Source organism: Eptatretus burgeri, chromosome 4 (assembly GCF_056783735.1).
Source record: "Eptatretus burgeri isolate ZD-2024b chromosome 4, Ebu_testis_v1, whole genome shotgun sequence".
Classification (NCBI taxonomy): Eukaryota; Metazoa; Chordata; class Myxini; order Myxiniformes; family Myxinidae; genus Eptatretus; species Eptatretus burgeri.
This window is the reverse complement of record NC_140964.1, coordinates 138,132,630-138,151,178: the sequence shown is the minus strand read 5'-3', so window position 1 is coordinate 138,151,178 and position 18,549 is coordinate 138,132,630. Positions and strand designations below refer to the sequence as shown.

Genomic DNA, 18,549 nt, shown 5'->3' with positions numbered 1-18,549 from the left:
ACCCTCATCAGTCCACAATTTTTTAGGTTTTCTCTTACTTTTATGAAATAGCTGTTGACAGGCTAACATAAGAGTATTTCCTGTTTTATTTTTTAAAGGGACAACCCATGCATATCTCCTCCTGAAATCAATAATGGTTAAAGCATACTTGCACCCCTTATCATTATTGAGTTCAATCAAATCAGCAGACCAGATATAATCAACTTCCTTGGAATAAACCTTCCTTCCACAAAACTTTGTGAATATTGGTTTATGTTATTCATCAGCTAATTGCTCTTCAGTCTGAATGAAATCATTAGAGCCCATAAGTTTTTTGAATTTCCAAGTCCAAGTTTCAATTTAGCACTGATCATCTTCTTCACGATGAACCGATCAACTTTTTCGCTCAAGGTTGGATTTTGTATCAGAGACAAATTATACAACATTTCTCTATCGGCTTCATGCTTTTCTTCCAAAGTTGTGGTATTCCCATAATCAATGTCGTGTCTAATGCACAGTTCATCAACTCTATTGATGGGTTCACTCCATGATTTAGGATTGTCTGTCTCATCTAATCTTTTATCCAAGTTTGTGCATGGACCACAGAAAGAATACCCTGGTAGATGTAATTCCCCTGGTATTCCAGTAGTTGTAAATTTATTCCTGATAAAAACTTCTGTATATCTCCTCCGAGTTTGTGTTTGGAGATAAATTGATTTTTTTTTGAACCACACACCGAACATATACCTTTTTGAATAACCCTGTTATTTTTACTTTTAATATATGAAATATTTTTCGTATTTGTTTTCTTTTTACATTTGAGACAATAACTCATTTATTTATGAGAAAAATTCCTGCAGAGTGCAAAAACCTTTTTAGTTTCCAACATGCACATTTGAATCTTAATTTTAAAACATATAGAATCCTGAGAAATGCCTTCACTCTCTCCTCCATTTATTGAAGAAAAAAATGAAAAACTTGAATTAAAATGAATATCTTGTCGATGTCAATAGTCTTGTCGAAAGTATTGCAAATCGACTTGTCAATTCTTTGTTTTCCTCCTCGGTGGGTTGAGTTATTTTCTGTAATACCACCAATCTTTTTAAAATCTCACTGGTTTCCATATTTATTCATTCTCACTCTTTCCTCCCTCTCCTCCCTCTCCTTCTCTCTTTCCTCCTTCTTCCTTCTCTCTTTCCTCCTTCTCTCTCTTCTCCTTTTCCTCCTCTTCCCTCTCTTCTTCAACTCCTTCCTCGTCCCTTACTATTCTTGAATCACTTGCACCCCATAGAATATCATACATATATTCATCAGGATTTTTTGTTATTCCTGCATCCAAAATAATTTTTTTTAGAACAGGAAACCAATAAAATTTATTTTGAATTTCTAAAAGAGCCTTCCCTTTTCTTAACTTTATAATTTTTTCATTATTTAACATTCAAATTAAATCTAAAGTTGTCGGTTTATCAACATCAGCATAATGCCAATCTTTAATTGAAAATACCTCATTCTTATGTTGAACATATTTATTAAAATACCGAATACCCCTTTCTTGAAGGTATGCTTGGACACAGAAATGATAATTTTCTTGAAGCCTTCTTGCTGTCATTTATGCATTAGAAATATATGTTAGAATAATTTTATGGCACGAAACACCTCCTATCTTCCCATAGTTAAATCATTTTGTATTTCCTTACTTATTATATATGATGCTCTTTTTTCTGTTTTCATCATATAAACTCGGGCAAAACCATTATTATATTTACCCTTATTAAATTCTTTTATTTGTTGTTTACGAATCGTGGTTCCACAAAACTCATTCTCCATACCAAGTGGTTAATATTCTTCCTTACGAGACTGATTTAATTGTTCCAGGTCTTCTAGGTCAATTTTAAATGACCAATTATACCCTAAATCATTCATATCATACCCCCATTATTCTATTCTCATACAAACTATACGCCCTTCTTTATAAAAATTTATTTTAATTCGAACTGTGAATTCTGGATGACCTGGAGATAAAATAAACACTTCTGTATCTTTGGAATACATGGCCGTTTTATTTAAGGATATATATTGTGATAAATCGCTTAATCTCACCAAGTCATTCGCGTCAGTCGGGCTTGGATAATTTTTTAATTTATAAGCATTTTTCACACTAATATTTTTGGTTACATTATATTTATGTCGTTCAGCCTGTGCCTTTGTGTAATAATTTGATAAATCAACATCCAGTTCTTGGGATACACCAAAGATACAACCATGTTTTCCAACATAACTCATTTATATTAGATTAAAAATAATGTCATAATTTTTTTTATTTTTGTTGAGTTGAAATAACACATATAGACATAATTGACCACAACACTTGGAATTTAATTCTTGGACTTGAAATGTTTGAGAAACACCATTCTGTAAGAATTTTATGACTTTCACAGGTGGTGGAAGACCAAAACTATCAAAATAATATTTGTCTTGACTATTAAAAATACAAACCCAATGAGAACCGTTCCCATTATTATCTTCGAAGTTCATAATAATATTCTTTGTATGTTTAGGCACATTTGTTAACTCATCTCTCATACAAATAACCACATTATGAATTTTTAATTTCTTACAATAATTGACAAGTTGTAAATTTGATGTTGTTTTCTTTCCAAATTCTTCAAACCACTCATCAATGCTCATTTATTTATTCGAAAGAAACCATCCATTACCTCTTTTCGTTAATTTTACACCTGCTTGTGCGATCGAAGAAAGCATATCTCCAACTAACAATCTCGCTTTATCAGGCAGACCTTCAAGTTTTTCAGCAAAATCTACAATTACACCACTTCCACTAATTAGTTTCTCCAACTCTTTGTTTTGTCTTTCCAATTATTTTTGAGCCTGGAGTTGAGCCTTCCTTTCATTGGCAGTTTTCACCGCTGTTGAAATACCACCCGTCAATGCTCCAACTGCACTTAAACCAGCAAATAAAGGAATTTGAAATGGGAGAAGTCCTCCACTTCTCTCTCTTATTGAATATTTTTTCAACATTGGTTTTGTCATTTTAATTTTAAGTGAGCCAGTATCATTCAAGATTTTAACCTGTTCTCTTGTGAGGAAAACATCAATTCTTACTGCTCCTATTCTCTGAATTGTATTTACGTTAATGATACAAGGATTTTGATTTTGAACACAAGATGATAGTTTATGAAGATTGATTTGATTAACATACACCCCAGTTGGTACTTTGCCACTCATTTATTTAACAAAAAAAATTATGTGAGACTAATCATAACACCATTATCTGTATTAATCTGCAATTCTGTTTCTTCCAAAAGCAAACAATATGGATCTACTTCTTCACTCTCTCCTCATTCAATGTATCGGGAAGTATTCACTCGATTCGACTTTATAGTTTCCTTTTGAGCGCTCAGGTCAAACGCATTGATTGTATACAAACTTTTCAATGCTGTCATATCCAAAATAGGTTCTTTATTTCCATTACTTTCACACACCTTTTGGTAAGACTTGTATGCTTCAGCAAAATCATTTTTTCCCAATTAATTTCCAATCTATCTCGTGGATAAAATGTTCCATCTGGAGAAACGCGAAGTTGTTTCACCTTAGCATTATCACTCAATGCATTATTCTTATCAGTCGCAGTATCACCATCTGGCTTTTTTAAAATGATCCACAGATATCGTGGCTTTCCTTCCAGAACACCCAAATTCCACGTGTAAGTGGTTTGGTTTAGTTTAACGTGTTGACATCTTCGTTTTGAGGTATGATGCACTGAGTGGTTTCTTTGAGTTAAGTCTTCTATTCAACATCTCTTCTGTTTTAAGATTTGGAGGAGATTCACTCATATATGAACTCATTTCCTCAATTGCAAATTTATTCTGATCACCAAAAGCACGAGCAACACCAAAAAGTAATCTGTTTTCATTATCATTCCTTTGAAGTTGAAATCTAATTTTAAGACCATACGGAACTTATCATGATCACAAAATCCAAATATACCTTTAAGAGGAACTGCCACAGTTAAACTATTAAATGCTTTTGTATCATCAGTATTCGTTCCTTTCCTTTGAGTATATCCAGGGTCTGTGGTTGTTCCCGTTGACATATCAGGAATAAAACCTTCGACAGCCCCCTTTCCCATTCTATCACTGAATGTATATCGTGTAAATTTCATCATTTCAGATACAGCAGACACATAATCAACCGCTTCAACTTCTTGTGTTCCAATGTACAAACGAACACTGTCAAACATTTTCCAGAAGAAATCATTTACGAGTGCAGCGTTTGTGTTATTCCCAGCCTTGGTGAATTTAAATTTACACAACAAGAAACTTTCTGATCGATTCAAATAGGTTTGTTGATTATTTATTTCAAAACTTTTTGTACCATTTGCATTCAAGTCTGTTCCAGTTATTGCATTTACCTTGAAGTAATCCTCTTTTTTAGTGGAGTTTGAGATTACAATGGTATCATCCAAATCATAGATACTATCAATGGCTTCCAGACTTGTATTTATTGAGGAAAAAAAGATGTTAAAACCTTTGAAACCCTGATCCAAGTATTTGAATTCTTTTCTGTCATTCTTTGGGGGACAACTGAGTTTTGCCTTTTTAAATTTCTTTTATTGCTTGTAATTTATGAGATTCCTTTTGGGCATCGTTTATGCTCTTTCCAGCACCTGCTACATTTCCCACAGCAGAAGCAGTTGAACCAATTGGGTCTTTATGTTGAAGAATAGTTGAAGCGATACGCATTCGAGTATCAATTATCCCATCTCCTCTAAATTGATGTGCGACACCCCTTTGTCTCTTAGGTTTATTGTATCCTCTACCAAGATACATACCTTCACCCTTGTAGTATGAGGAAAGGAACATCCCATCCCCTGTAATTATTATATATTTTCCCAACTTGTGTTTCCTCACAATAACCATCATATTTATTTATTGGAAAACTTTACGTTGGTGAATTCTGATGGATATAACTTCCCCATGAAAAGAAATCATACGATTATCTTGGTCGGTTATCCTAAAATTTACTCTGTGTATGTTTTTTCCTGACACAGGGAGACAAACCAAATTTTTGGGTTCCATATTGAATTTATAACCAAATGGGGTTGAGAATGCACTGAATGAAAATATTGTATTTCTTTTTATTCCATCATTATTGGCACCATCAATCAAATTACAGTGAATTAATACCGAGTTTATTCCTGAGGATATTTGAATGACATTATCACTGTAAAACGTTCCATTAGTTTCAATCTTTTTTGAGGAGAAACCTAATAACTCTCTAAATGAATTATCAATTGTGAAATCAACCTTGTAGTTATTTTTAACTTTAATCGTTGATTTTGAAGTATGTTTTTGAATGTCTATAACAATATTTTTTGGTTCATCACCCTGTTCTTTCATAAGACGAGCAATTTCGGAAGATATTTGAGAAATCTCGTATGCTCCAGGTGAGACTGTTGTCGTTTTGTATCCACTTCACAGATTATAACTGAACTTGTCATTTTTCTCGGTTATATTAAATAAGGTATTATAAGTTTCCATGTACATTAAAGATGCCTCATATTCTTTTGTTGTGTCAAGTTGTAGTGGGTATGGGAATGAAGATGTGGGTCGCTTGTTGTGAAATTAAAGCTCAGGATTGTAGTTCTCATCTGATTTCATATGCGATAAAATGTCTTTATATTGTGATTTATTAATTATTTTCATGTTCATCAACTGGTCTAAAATGGCTGATGCTTCATGAAAACAATTGTTATTTCCAGCCTTCTTACTACCTAACAACAATAACAGTCTGTTAACTAATTGCGATGGGTCATTTGGAAGAAAACTAATACCTGAACCAAGGATACTTAAAGCCTGAATAATGTGCTTCTCCTTCTCAATTTTCCTACTTTTACCAGAAATACGAACCCTATAATTAAGTGTTCAGCAGATCAATATATACTCTATCATCATTATTTTTCATATCCAATTGTTTGTCAACATACTTTGATTCATCCCTCACAATTGAAACGTGCCTTCCATCTTTTGTGAGAAGAAACATTAATCTCAGAGTTAGTTTAACAGGGGGTTGAGCAGAACCCAAGAACTTTAATTCATTATGAAATATCAATACCTTTTCTTGAACAAGATGAAATATTGCTGGTTGTTCTGTTGGAATGAGTCCTGCTTTGGTTTTTAAATCCACTGAATATTCATTGTTTTGAAGAGCATTCACAATATAATCAGGGGGTCGATTAATCTCTTCCAGTTGTTGAAATAAACCTTCATCATCATATTCTAATTCTCCTAAATGCTCTCATTCTTCCTCCGTCATTTGATCAAAATCTTTTAACATTTGAAGTTTTTTCGGATGATATTCTACTGTGGGAACTGTGGAAACATCTTTCATTTTTTCTTGGGAAGTTTTTAAAAGTGGTTTAAAAAATTTCTCTTGTTTTCTTTCAAATGCTTCTTCGCCCGAATGTTTCTGTCTGCGTTTCTTCTTAATGTCTTCCTGTTGTTTTACAACTTTTGAAACCAACTCTTGATGTTCCTTAAATCTTCTTGCTCTTTCTTTCGCATCCATTGATTTATTGGAAAATATCATTTAATGAATTGTAAAGATCAACAGGGAAATTTTCCTTTTCTTCATCATCCAAGTAGATGTGTTCAAATAAATCCTTTTCTTTAAATATTTCATCAAATTCTTCATTAACATTAATACGAGTTGTAATTTCTTCTTCACTCATACTTGCATCTCTGCTTTTCATATGTTTGCGTTGAGTTTCTTCATCAACATCAAAACCGAATGATAAAATCTTCACTCCGCTCAGATGTTTAATAATTTGTCTCTTTCCGTCTGGATTAGTTTCTAATATCGCAAGACCACCAGATTTTCGTTTCCTGAACTCACTCTTACAATGTGAATATTTTGTTGTTCCAAGAGTAACCTCCTCAAATAATTGACCTTCATTCCTCAATCGCATATGTTCCTCCACTGAAATACAGTGATAATCTTCACCTTTTACTTCTCCAGGTCTTATTGCTCGAGTTGTTGTTGATACAATGCACATCACGGGGTGTTTTTAAGTAAATTTAAAATATTCCAATTTGTACCACACAAGAACCTTGATTTATGAAAGTTTTTTCCACAAGCAGATTTACCCACAAGATTTATAATAATAGTTGTCATTTATATCTGAAATTGTTTATAAAACAAAAAATATATCCCTGAATATCTCATCTTGTTTCACAACAATATATTTATATTTTACAGTCGTGTGCTTCATGTGATCCCCAAATTCCTTTTTACGACATCATGGAGAACAATTATCTCTCCAAAAATTATTTATATCTATTGAATTTAACTTGAATAAAATAAAAGTATAAGCATTGTTTCTGATGGAATGACGAGGAAGTTGAAAGTATGATTGACTAAAATAAATACAATTACAAGAAGAATGTCTCCCTCTTGTGTAGTAGCTGTCCATGACCATTTGGTTTCTCTCATTAACACAATGATCAAAGATAACGAAGTTCTTTTTTGATTTTTCCAAATTTGGGGAGACGGTATATCATCCGTATTATCACGAAGAATACAAGTTATCGGTTTAGATTTCTTTTTACATCTCTGTGTATCACAAAATAGTTGAATTATATCTTCAATGTAATAATCATTAAGGTTTTTTTGAAGTTTAAATAAACCGATTATATCTTCTTTTTGAAGACCAGCAATAAAACCTTGTGAGAGTCGTTGATACTCTGGTTGAAAACTCGACTTTGTGAAAATTATTAAATTACCATAATCTAAAAAGTTGGTAGTCAGGAGCATCTTCAAAAGTAAGCAGGTTTTTCCACATTCGCTTGAACCAACTATGACACATCTGAATGAATTTGGAAGATTTTTATGATTGTTAAATTTTATCTTATTTTCCCAAATGGGTAAAAAAATCATTCATTGATATATTTGGTAAACAGGTTATTTAATTTATTATTGGCTTTTTTAGAAACTCTATATTTTATCCGAAGTTCAGGTTTAATTTCAAGATAATCCATTATTTTATTTATGCAATATCTTGTGTTGATATTTCCCTGAAAATCACATCCATGAATAATATACAACAACAATCCTTTGAACATTTCTCCAATACGTTCAGTTTCTTCCCTTGTAAAGAAAGGTGTGTTATCACCCTCAAACTTTACATTCATTTCTGTAATCAATCTTGGAAAGTAATTCATTTTTGGTGTAAATCTAAAAGAATTATTTTCCTTTTTAAATTTTTTATTATCATGAATTATAAGATAATCACAGAATATACAATGTTTATAGGCTTTTGACTCTGTGTTTGATCCTCGTCTTTCACACGCAGGACAATTCTCAAATTTGTCATCTGGAGAATCAGGAAAGTCGAGCATATTTATAAAGTAAAACTTTACTTAAACCGAAATTCATCTCTACTTTCAGTTGCATATCGACTCGTATTTCATAATAATACCATCTATATCGATGTACTTTTTTTCATTACCAGATTCAACGACAACATTTTTTATATTAAAGGTAATTTTAAAATGATACTTAACTGCGGTTGAACGAAATGTCATTTCACCTGATATATTAACATCCTGTATTTCATCAGGCATTACATCTTCAGGGTTGTTGAAAAAAATACAAATTTCTCCTTGCATATTACAGATGGTCTTATCTTTTCTTTCTTATGCTTCATCCATAAGGTTTTTGTTTTTTGATACTTTTTTTTGTTTCATTGCTTTTTCTAATTTTGAGTATATTACCAGAAGGAGAGGAGAAACCTTTGTAAGAGATACTTTAATTGATGTTCTTCCAGGTATACAAAAAGCCCTTCCACTGAAGGAAATTGAAGAACTCATCATATCCACCATAATTGTTTTTATGCAATCGTTATATTTATAATTGTTCAATTTTACATCCTTGACATATTTCTCAGTATCTTTTACAAATGAAGAGATTGATTGAAACTTGTCTTTAGTGTCTTGAAACATTGTATTTATTAAGTGAAAAAAGTTGGAGGACAAAATGGTTTTAAGCACAGATTCACATATAAATTAAACGAAATTTTCATCAAGAAAATTTTAGTTTAAGCAAAGTTTTATTCTATAAATATGGTGAATACAACGTACTGCGATGTTTGTAATCACGAATATAAACATTATAAAAAACACCTTCGAACCAACAAACACACATTTCATCTATTTCATCAAATATCTCCTCTTGACTTGGAAAGAAAACATTGTGATATCTGCTCAAAGGATGTTTTGAAGAGTAGTTATAAAAGACATATTCCATCACAAAAACATAAGAAAAATGAGTTTAAAGAAAAGGGAGACTATTATATTGAAAACACTGATGGGGCATTGAAAGGGCATATAAAAATAAGGATTTTTCAATTTGGAGAACCCGGTCCATCATCAAGAGCTGAAGCAATTGAAATAGTGAAACCTGATGTTGAAAAAGTTATTAGAAAGACATTAAAAGAAATAAAAACTTTAAAGTTTTATATGGGAGTGAAAATGAACATGAAAAGACAAATGAAGAACAAACTCCTTATATGAGAACAGATTTTCATTTTATAACATCATGTCAAGATTTTTTGAATAGTGGGGTTTATGAAGAACTATCAAGACAAGAGGAGGATGTTGATAATACAGTGGTAGGAAGTGGATTTAATATTTTAAAAATCATCTTTTTAGATATACACAAGTGGGGTAAGAAAACTGATTCTGGCTCACTTTTCCCTATGTAAATGAATGGAGGATTTTCAGCGATTCCCTTTTTTTTCCCTAAAAATAAACCCCCTTTTTATCCCAAGGTATATTTATTTGTCTCCCCTTTTTACCTCGGGGCTCTCTATTCAAATAACCCATACAACAAGATAAAGATTTGTTAAATATCTGAAACGTCTAAACACCCGGGACACTCTTTATCAAATAACCGATGCATATTGTTTTGCCCACTCATTGAACCTATAAAGATTTGTTCATTCTCAAATTCCTTCAATAGTTTAATTTTCTTTGCACAATAATCCCCATCTAAAATATTTAAAAACAAAACATTTGAATCTTTATATTTTTTTTAAGATACCCCTTTTGTGCCATTACGAAATGATAAACTTCTCTAAATGATCTCATCTGACCACCTCCTGAGCCACATATCATTTTGAGATTATAGTAAATTGTTTTTTCATTATTCAATTGATAACCATCAAAGTTTTCAGTCCATTCAAGGATATTTATTATTTTCTTTACATCCTCTAACTTATTGGTTTTTAAATTGATTCGCTTATTTGTTTTATTTTCCTTTGTTTTAGTTATTTTTTCAATAAGACTTATTTGATATTTTTCACATTCATTATGTTTTCCATTTATATACCAAGACTGAGATTTTCTCCACTCTTTAGTTTGATTAATACTTGGTTTAACCATTTATATATTGCAAAAAAACACGGCGGTAGCCCTTAAAAAACTCGAACCCATCTTCCCATTGTTAAAACACAATCTATTCTATTCACTCTATCATACAATATCCATATGGAACACAATCTATTCCATTATCTAAAATAAATCTCTTGTCATCAAAGGCTCCTAATGCCTTTTTATTTACTTCTTCACTATATATGTTATGTTTATAACTTCTTATTGTATTCATTTTCCTATATTCTTCTTTCTTATTCATCAAACAATTATAATAATTTCTAAAAGTTATTGATTTCTTTATTACGTATTTCTTTATTCCCTTTAACCTCTTATCAATCTGATCACCATACTTATAAGCATATGCCTTTGCTCTCAATCCAATAAACTCACTCATTACTTTTCCACCCAACTCATCCTCAAACTTACCAATAACCTTTTCATTCTTTTTGGAAAATAACTCACTCTTCTTGCTGAAATTACTTGTATCATATACTCCAATATTTTTCTTCATATCTTCATAAACATCATCAGTTTTATATCTCGGATAAAACTATCAGCGTCCATATACAACAATGAAACATTTTCACCATACTCTTTCTTTAAGTCATTATACAAATAATCATACATCAATATCTTTGATAAATCAAGAACTGCTGTTCCAATATAAATTGGTTTATCCATTACAATACTTTCCTTTTTCATATGAATTGCAGAAAAGTTCTCTGAAAAAACCTCTTCTCTCTCAAAACTTGGTTTATTTATCAATCTCGAAGCTTCTTTCCAAGATGTTGCGAATCTAATGTTTTGCCTGTTTCTAACATTTTCCATAGTCTTTCCAAATACAGCATTATTCATTATTTTATAAAAGTCCCCTTCAAATTTTACTTTTGTATTTGCTCTCATATCTGTATTGAATTGAATATACTTTTTCACCCAAGGACTTTGTTTAAATTTTAAAACTCTATGAATTTTCGCTACTCTCAATCCTTCTCTCAAAAACTGTTTTAAGCTTCTCTGATGCAAAACATATCCCTCTTTATCATAGAATGTTGTTAATAACTTTTCTGTTGATTTACCTTTATTATTAAAACTTTTATGATAATCACTTAACCATTCTTTCTTTGGGGTTTCTTTCTCACATGCAAAAGGAAGATCTTTATGCTTATTACGAAGATCACTCGGGTACCTCAAATCAACTTCAAAATAATAACCTTCTTCTTCGTCATTCAATTCCTCTTGAGAAGAAATAACAAGATTCATCAAAGCCTTTTCATAATCCTTTTCTTCCACCCACTTTAATTTACCATAAGGCAGAGATTGAGACATTGCCCATCCATACAAATTATTAGCATCAAAATACATCAAATAATTACTATCTTTTTCACTCTCATAATTTGGAAGATATTTATTATTTGCTTTAGCATATCTTTTTGAACATACTTGTGATATTCCACCTCTCTTGGACTTCTCAATCATCAAAAGCATATCAACATCACTGATTAAATCTATATCTTGTTTTGTCATTTTCAACATTGCACTCCAAGCGAAACAGGGAGCTGTGAAATAGTGGGCAGGATCTAATCCATAACAATTTTTATTATGACAGAGTGATCTAAAAGCTTCAAACACATCAGCTAACAATAAAACATCTGTTTTTAGATATAAATCATGATATTCTCCAAGGTTCTTTATCTTAAATATTTTCCATATTTCTTGTGCGTGTTTATATTCCTTATCACTTATCTCTTCTTCATAAAGGTTATTATAGAAACTTTCTTTTGATGGAAGTTGTGTTTCTTTAAATCTCATAAATGAATCCATATAATTATAAGGATAAATTCCCTTACTTGTAAGAATTTTCTCTTTACTTTGAATTTCATTCCTTGTTTGAATTTCCTCTCTCGTAAGAATTCCTTCTTTAATCAGAATTTCATCTTTCATCAGAATTTCATTCATTTTTCGAATTTTCTTTATAATTAGAATTTCTTCATTAATTTCCTCATTAATTAGAATTTCCTCTTTACTTTGAATTCTCTCTTTAATCTGAATTTCCTCTTTAGTGAGAATTTCCTCTTTTGGAAAGAATGAATTAAGATTTGGAAAAGAGTCCGTGGAGCTTCGATTTGATGCGAGGTAGGCTCGTGGTGTTCCCATAAACTTGTAAGAATCAAGAAACCGAATACTAGTTATAGGTTTTGTGAATATCATTTTTGTAAATGAAATATACTTTTGACTTGTGTTTGTTATGGCAGAAATATTCCCTGGTGTTTTTGAAAGTTCATTTATAAATAGATGTGTATCATAGTTGGCGCTGTTGTGAAGAAAGACTGGAATAAAAGAAGGTAATTTATAATTAAGATTACAACAGGAATGAGCGGGACCTCAATATTTACCAGTGAGATGACAATGATCCCGTACTTTAGACTCCTCAATTTCCCCCTCACAAATATGACAGATATTGTTCTTTCTAAATTCCAATTTTTCTTCTTTGGTTAATTTCATCGGTTCATTTGTTTCTTTCATTAATTTAGTGAGTCTTCTACAATCCTTTTCTAATCGTTTTACAAACTCTTGCGAAGCTTTTTTTCCACGATAATGTTCAAGTTTGTTATACTTTTCTCCAACAGATGATTTGATATAATAATAGAAACCACAAGGAATATGTTTTTGATATTTATTTGTATATGATTCTTTTGGATTCGGAGAAGCAGTATTAATCTTTTTAAGGATACACTCAAAATCAGCGTATATCACAAATGGGTGCATGATAGATTTATTATAATCTTCAAAAGAAATCTTTTCACCAGGTTTAGGCACTGTAATTACAGCTGATTTATGATTACTACAATATTTTGAATGTTGTTCTAATCGTTCTTTTGTATGAAATGAATTAAGACATCGCTTACAAGGATATATTTTGTTTGCTGTTCTGAATACCTGAAAAGAGATTAATCTTGATAAATTATTGATGTATGTGTAATGTGAATTCTTTCCAACACTAAAATATAAAAGATCAATGTGTGTTTCTTCATTTTTCTCGTTGTTTGAAATTTTTAATATTTGATGTATCCGTTAATCCATATACATGAATAGAAAGATTATTCTTTTTCTCAAATTTAGGAATATCTGTTAGTGGCATTGGGAATTTAAAATCTTTAATGTCCAAGGTATTCTCATATTTCATATATTGTTTTACTCTTTCTGAATTACATTTTGGTGGATGTAAGTGAGCAAGAACAGACCAGAGAAAACATTTATTATCATTATTCTTAATATTAACAACTGCCTTCTTTTGTTTTATTTCTTTTGGGAATTCAATATAAGAAGAAGCTTTAAGAGGGTTTGATTTTAGAATGTGTATATCTAAAAAGATGATTTTTTTTAATATTGAATCCACTTCCTCCCACTGTATTATCAACATCCTCCTCTTGTCTTGATCGTTCTTCATAAACCCCACTATTCAAAAAATCTTGAAATGATGTTATAAAATGAAGATCTGTTCTCATATAAGGAGTTTGTTCTTCATCTTGTCTTTTCATATTCATTTTCACTCCCATATAAAACTTTAAAGTTTTCATTTCTTTTAATGTCTTTTTAATAAATTTTTCAACATCGGGTTTCACTATTTCAATTGATTCAGCTATTGATGATGGACCGGGTTCTCCAAATTGAAAAATCCTTATTTTTATATGCCCTTTAAATGCCCCATCAGTGTTTTCAATATAACAGTCTCCCTTTACTTTAAACTCATTTTTCTTGTGTTTTTGTGATTGAAGATGTTTATTATAACTACTCTTCAAAACATCCTTTGAACAGATATCACAATGTTTTCTTTCCAACTCAAGAGGAGATATTTGATAAAATAGATTAAATGTGTGTTTGTTGGTTTGGATGTGTTTTCTATAATGTTTATATTCGTGATTACAAACATCGCAGTACGTTGTATTCACCACATTTATATAATAAAACTTTGCTTAAACTAAAATTTTCTTGATGAAAATTTCGTTTAATTTATAGGTGAATCTGTGCTTAAAACCATTTTATCCTCCAACTTTTTGACTGAATAAATACAATGTTTCAAGACACAAAAGACAAGTTTCAATCAATCTCTTCATTTGTTAAAGATACTGAGAAATATGTCAAGGATGTAAAATTGAACAAAGATAAATATAACAACTATTGGATAAAAACTATTATGGTAAATAATGAGTTCCTCAATTTCCTTCAGTGGAAGGGCTTTTCGTATACCTGGGAGAACATCAATTAAAGTATCTCTAACAAAAGTTTCTCCTCTCCTTCTCGTAATATATTCAAAACTAGAAAAAGCAATGAAACAAGAAAAAGTATCAAAAAACAAAAACCTTCTGGATGAAGCTTTAGAAAGAAAAGATAAGACCATCTGTGATATGCAAGGAGAAATTTGTATTTTTTTCAACAACCCTAAAGATGTACATCCTGATGAAATAAAGGATGTTAATATATCAGGTGAAATGACATTTCGTTCAATAGTAATTGACGATCATTTTAAAATTACCTTTAATATAAAAAATGTTGTCGTTGAATCTGATAATGAAAAAAGGAATATCGATATCGATGGTAATATTATTAAATATGAGTCAATATACAACTGAAAGTATAGATGAATTTCAGTTTGAGTAAAGTTTTACTTTATAAATATGCTAGACTTTCCTGATTCTCCATATGACAAATTTGAGAATTGTCCTGCGTGTGAAAGACGGGGATTAAACACAGAGTCAAAAGCCTATAAACAATGTATATTCTGTGATTATCTTCCAATTAATAATAAAAAATATAAAAAGGAAAATAATTCTTTTAGATTTACACCAAAAATGAATTACTTTACAAGAATGATTCGAGAAATGAATGTAAAGTATGAGGGTGATAACACACCTTTCCTTACAAGGGAAGAAACTGAATGTATAAGAGAAATGTTCAAAGGATTGTTGTTATAAATTATTCATGGATGTAATTTTCAGGGAAATATCAACACAAGATATTGTATAAATAAAATAATGGATTATCTTGAAATTAAACCTGGACTTAGGATAAAATATAGAGTTTCTAAAAAAGCCAATAATAAATTAAATAACCTGTTTTTCAAATATATAAATGAATGATTTTTTACCTATTTGGGAAAATAAGATAAAATTTTACAACCATAAAAATCTTCCAAATTCATCAAGATGTCTCATAGTTGGTTCAAGCGGATGTGGAAAAAACCTGCTTACTTTTGAAGATGTCCCGACTCCCAACTTTTTATATTATGATAATTTAATAATTTTCACGAAGTCGAGTTTTCAACCAGAGTATCAACTACTCTCACAAGGTTTTAATGCTGGTCTTCAAAAAGAAGATATAATCGGTTTATTTAAACGTCAAAAAAACCTAAATGATTATAACATTGAAGATATAATTCAACTATTTTGTGATACACAGAGATGTAAAAAGAAATCAAATCCTATAACTTGTATTCTTAGTGATAATACGGATGATATACCGTCTCCCCAAGATTTGGATAAATCAAAAAAGAACCTCGTTATCTTTGATGATTGTGTTAATGAGAGAAACCAAACGGTAATGGACAGCTACTACACAAGAGGGAGACATTCTTCTTGTAATTGTATTTATCTTAGTCAATCGTACTTTCAACTTCCTCGTCGTTCCATCAGAAACAATGCTAATACTTTTATTTTATTCAAGTTAAATTCAATAGATATCAATAATTTTTGGAGAGATAATTGTTCTACATTATGTGGTAAAAAGAAATTTGAGGATTACATGAAGCACACGACTGAAAAATATAAATATATTGTTGTGAAACAAGATGAGATATTAAGGGATATATTTTTTGTTTTATAAACAATTACATATATAAATGACAACTATTATTATAAATCTTGTGGGTAAATCTGCTTCTGGAAAAAAACTTTCATAAATCAAGGTTCTTGTGTAGTACAAATGAGAATATTGTAAATTTACTTAAAAAAACACCCCGTGATACGCATTGTATCAACAACAACTAGAGCAATAAGACCTGGAGAAGTAAAAGGTGAAGATTATCACAATATTTCATTGGAGGAACATATGCGATTGAGGAATGAAGGACAAATATTTGAGGAGGTTTCTCTTGGTACAACAAAATATTCACATTGTAAGAGTGAGTTAAGGAAACTAAAATCTGGTGGTGTTGGGATATTAGAAACTAATCCAGAAGGAAGGAGACAAATTATTAAATATCTGAGCGGAGTGAAGATTTTATCATTCGGTTTTAATGTTGATGAAGAAACTCAACGCAAACGTATGAAAAGCAGAGATGCAAGTATTAGTGAAGAAGAAATTATAACTCGCATTAATGTTAATAAAGAATTTGATGAAATATTTAAAGAAAAGGATTTATTTGAACACATCTACTTGAATGATGAAGAAAAGGAAAATTTCCCTGTTGATCTTTACAATTCATTAAATGATATTTTACAATAAATAAATGGATGCAAAAGAAAGAGCAAGAGTTGGTTTCAAAAGTTGTAAAACAACAGGAAGACATTAAGAAGAAACGCAGACAGAAACTAACGGGCGAAGAAACATTTGAAAGAAAACAAGAGAAATTTTTTAAACCACTTTTAAAAACTTCCCAAGAAAAAATGAAAGATGTTTCCACAGTTCCCACAATAAAATATACTCCCAGAAAGCTCCAAATGTTAAAAGATTTCAGTCAAATGACGGAGGAAGAATTCGAGCATATTGGAGAATTAGAATATCATGATGAAGAATTATTTCAACAACTGGAAGAGATGAATCGACCCCCTGATTATATTGTGAATGCTCTTCAAAACAATGAATATTCAGCGGATTCAAAAACCAAAGCAGGACTCATTCCAGCAGAACAATCAGCAATATTTCATCTTGTTCAAGAAAAGGTATTGATATTTAATGATGAATTGAGGTTCTTGGGTTCTGCTCAACCCCCTGTTAAACTAACTCCGAGATTAATGTTTCTTCTCACAAAAGATGGAAGACAAGGTTCAACTGTGAGGGATGAATCAAAGTATATTGATAAACCATTGGATATGGAAAATAATGATGATAGAGTATATATTGATCTGATGAACACTCTAAATTATAAGGTTATTCTTTCTGGTAAAAGTAGGAAGAATGAGAAGGAGAAACACATTATTCAGGCTTTAAGTATCCTTGGTTCAGGTGTTAGTTTTCTTCCAAATGACCCATCACAATAAGTTAATAGACTGTTATTGTTGTTAGGCAGTAAGAAGGCTGGAAATAACAATTGTTTTAATGAAGCATGAGCCATTTTAGACCAGTTGATGAAGATGAAAATAATTAATAAATATCAATATAAAGACATTTTATCTCATATTAAATAAGATGAGAAGCACAATCCTTAGTTTCAATTCACAACAAATGACCACACATCTTCATTCCCATACCCACTACAACTTGACACAACAAAATAATATGAGGCATCTTTATTGTCCATGGAAACTTATAATACCTTATTTAATATAACAGATAAAAATGACAAGTTTAGTTATAATCCCGGAAGTGGATACAAAACGATAACAGTCTCACCCGGAGCATATGAGATTTCTCAAATATCTTCCGAAATTGCTCGTCTTATGAAAGAACAGGGTGATGAACCAAAAAATATTGTTATAGACATTCAAAAACATACTTCAAAATCAACGATTAAAGTTAAAAATAACTACAAGGTTGATTTCACAATTGATAATTCATTTCGAGAGTTATTGGGTTTCTCCTCAAAAAAGATTGAAACTAATGGGACGTTTTACAGTGATAATGTCATTCAAATATCCTCAGGAATAAATTCGGTGTTAATTCACTGTGATTTGATTGATGGGGCTTATAATGATGGAAAAAAAACAAATACAATATTTTCATTCAGCGCATCCTCAACCCCAATTGGTTATAAATTCAATATGGAACCCAAAAATTTGGTTTATCTCCCTGTGTCAGGAAAAACCATACACAGAGTAAATTTTAGGATAACCGACCAAGATAATCGTGTGATTTCTTTTAATGGAGAAGTTATATCCATCAGAATTCACCTACGTGAAGTTTT

At 30.9% G+C, this 18,549-nt stretch overlaps 1 protein-coding gene across 1 annotated transcript in view; it reads right to left on the bottom strand.

Moving 5' to 3' along the window:
- LOC147029218 (uncharacterized) overlaps positions 1-18,549 on the bottom strand; it is a 96,387-nt gene that overhangs the window by 19,364 nt on the left and 58,474 nt on the right. The gene's annotated exons all lie outside the window — the stretch shown is intronic.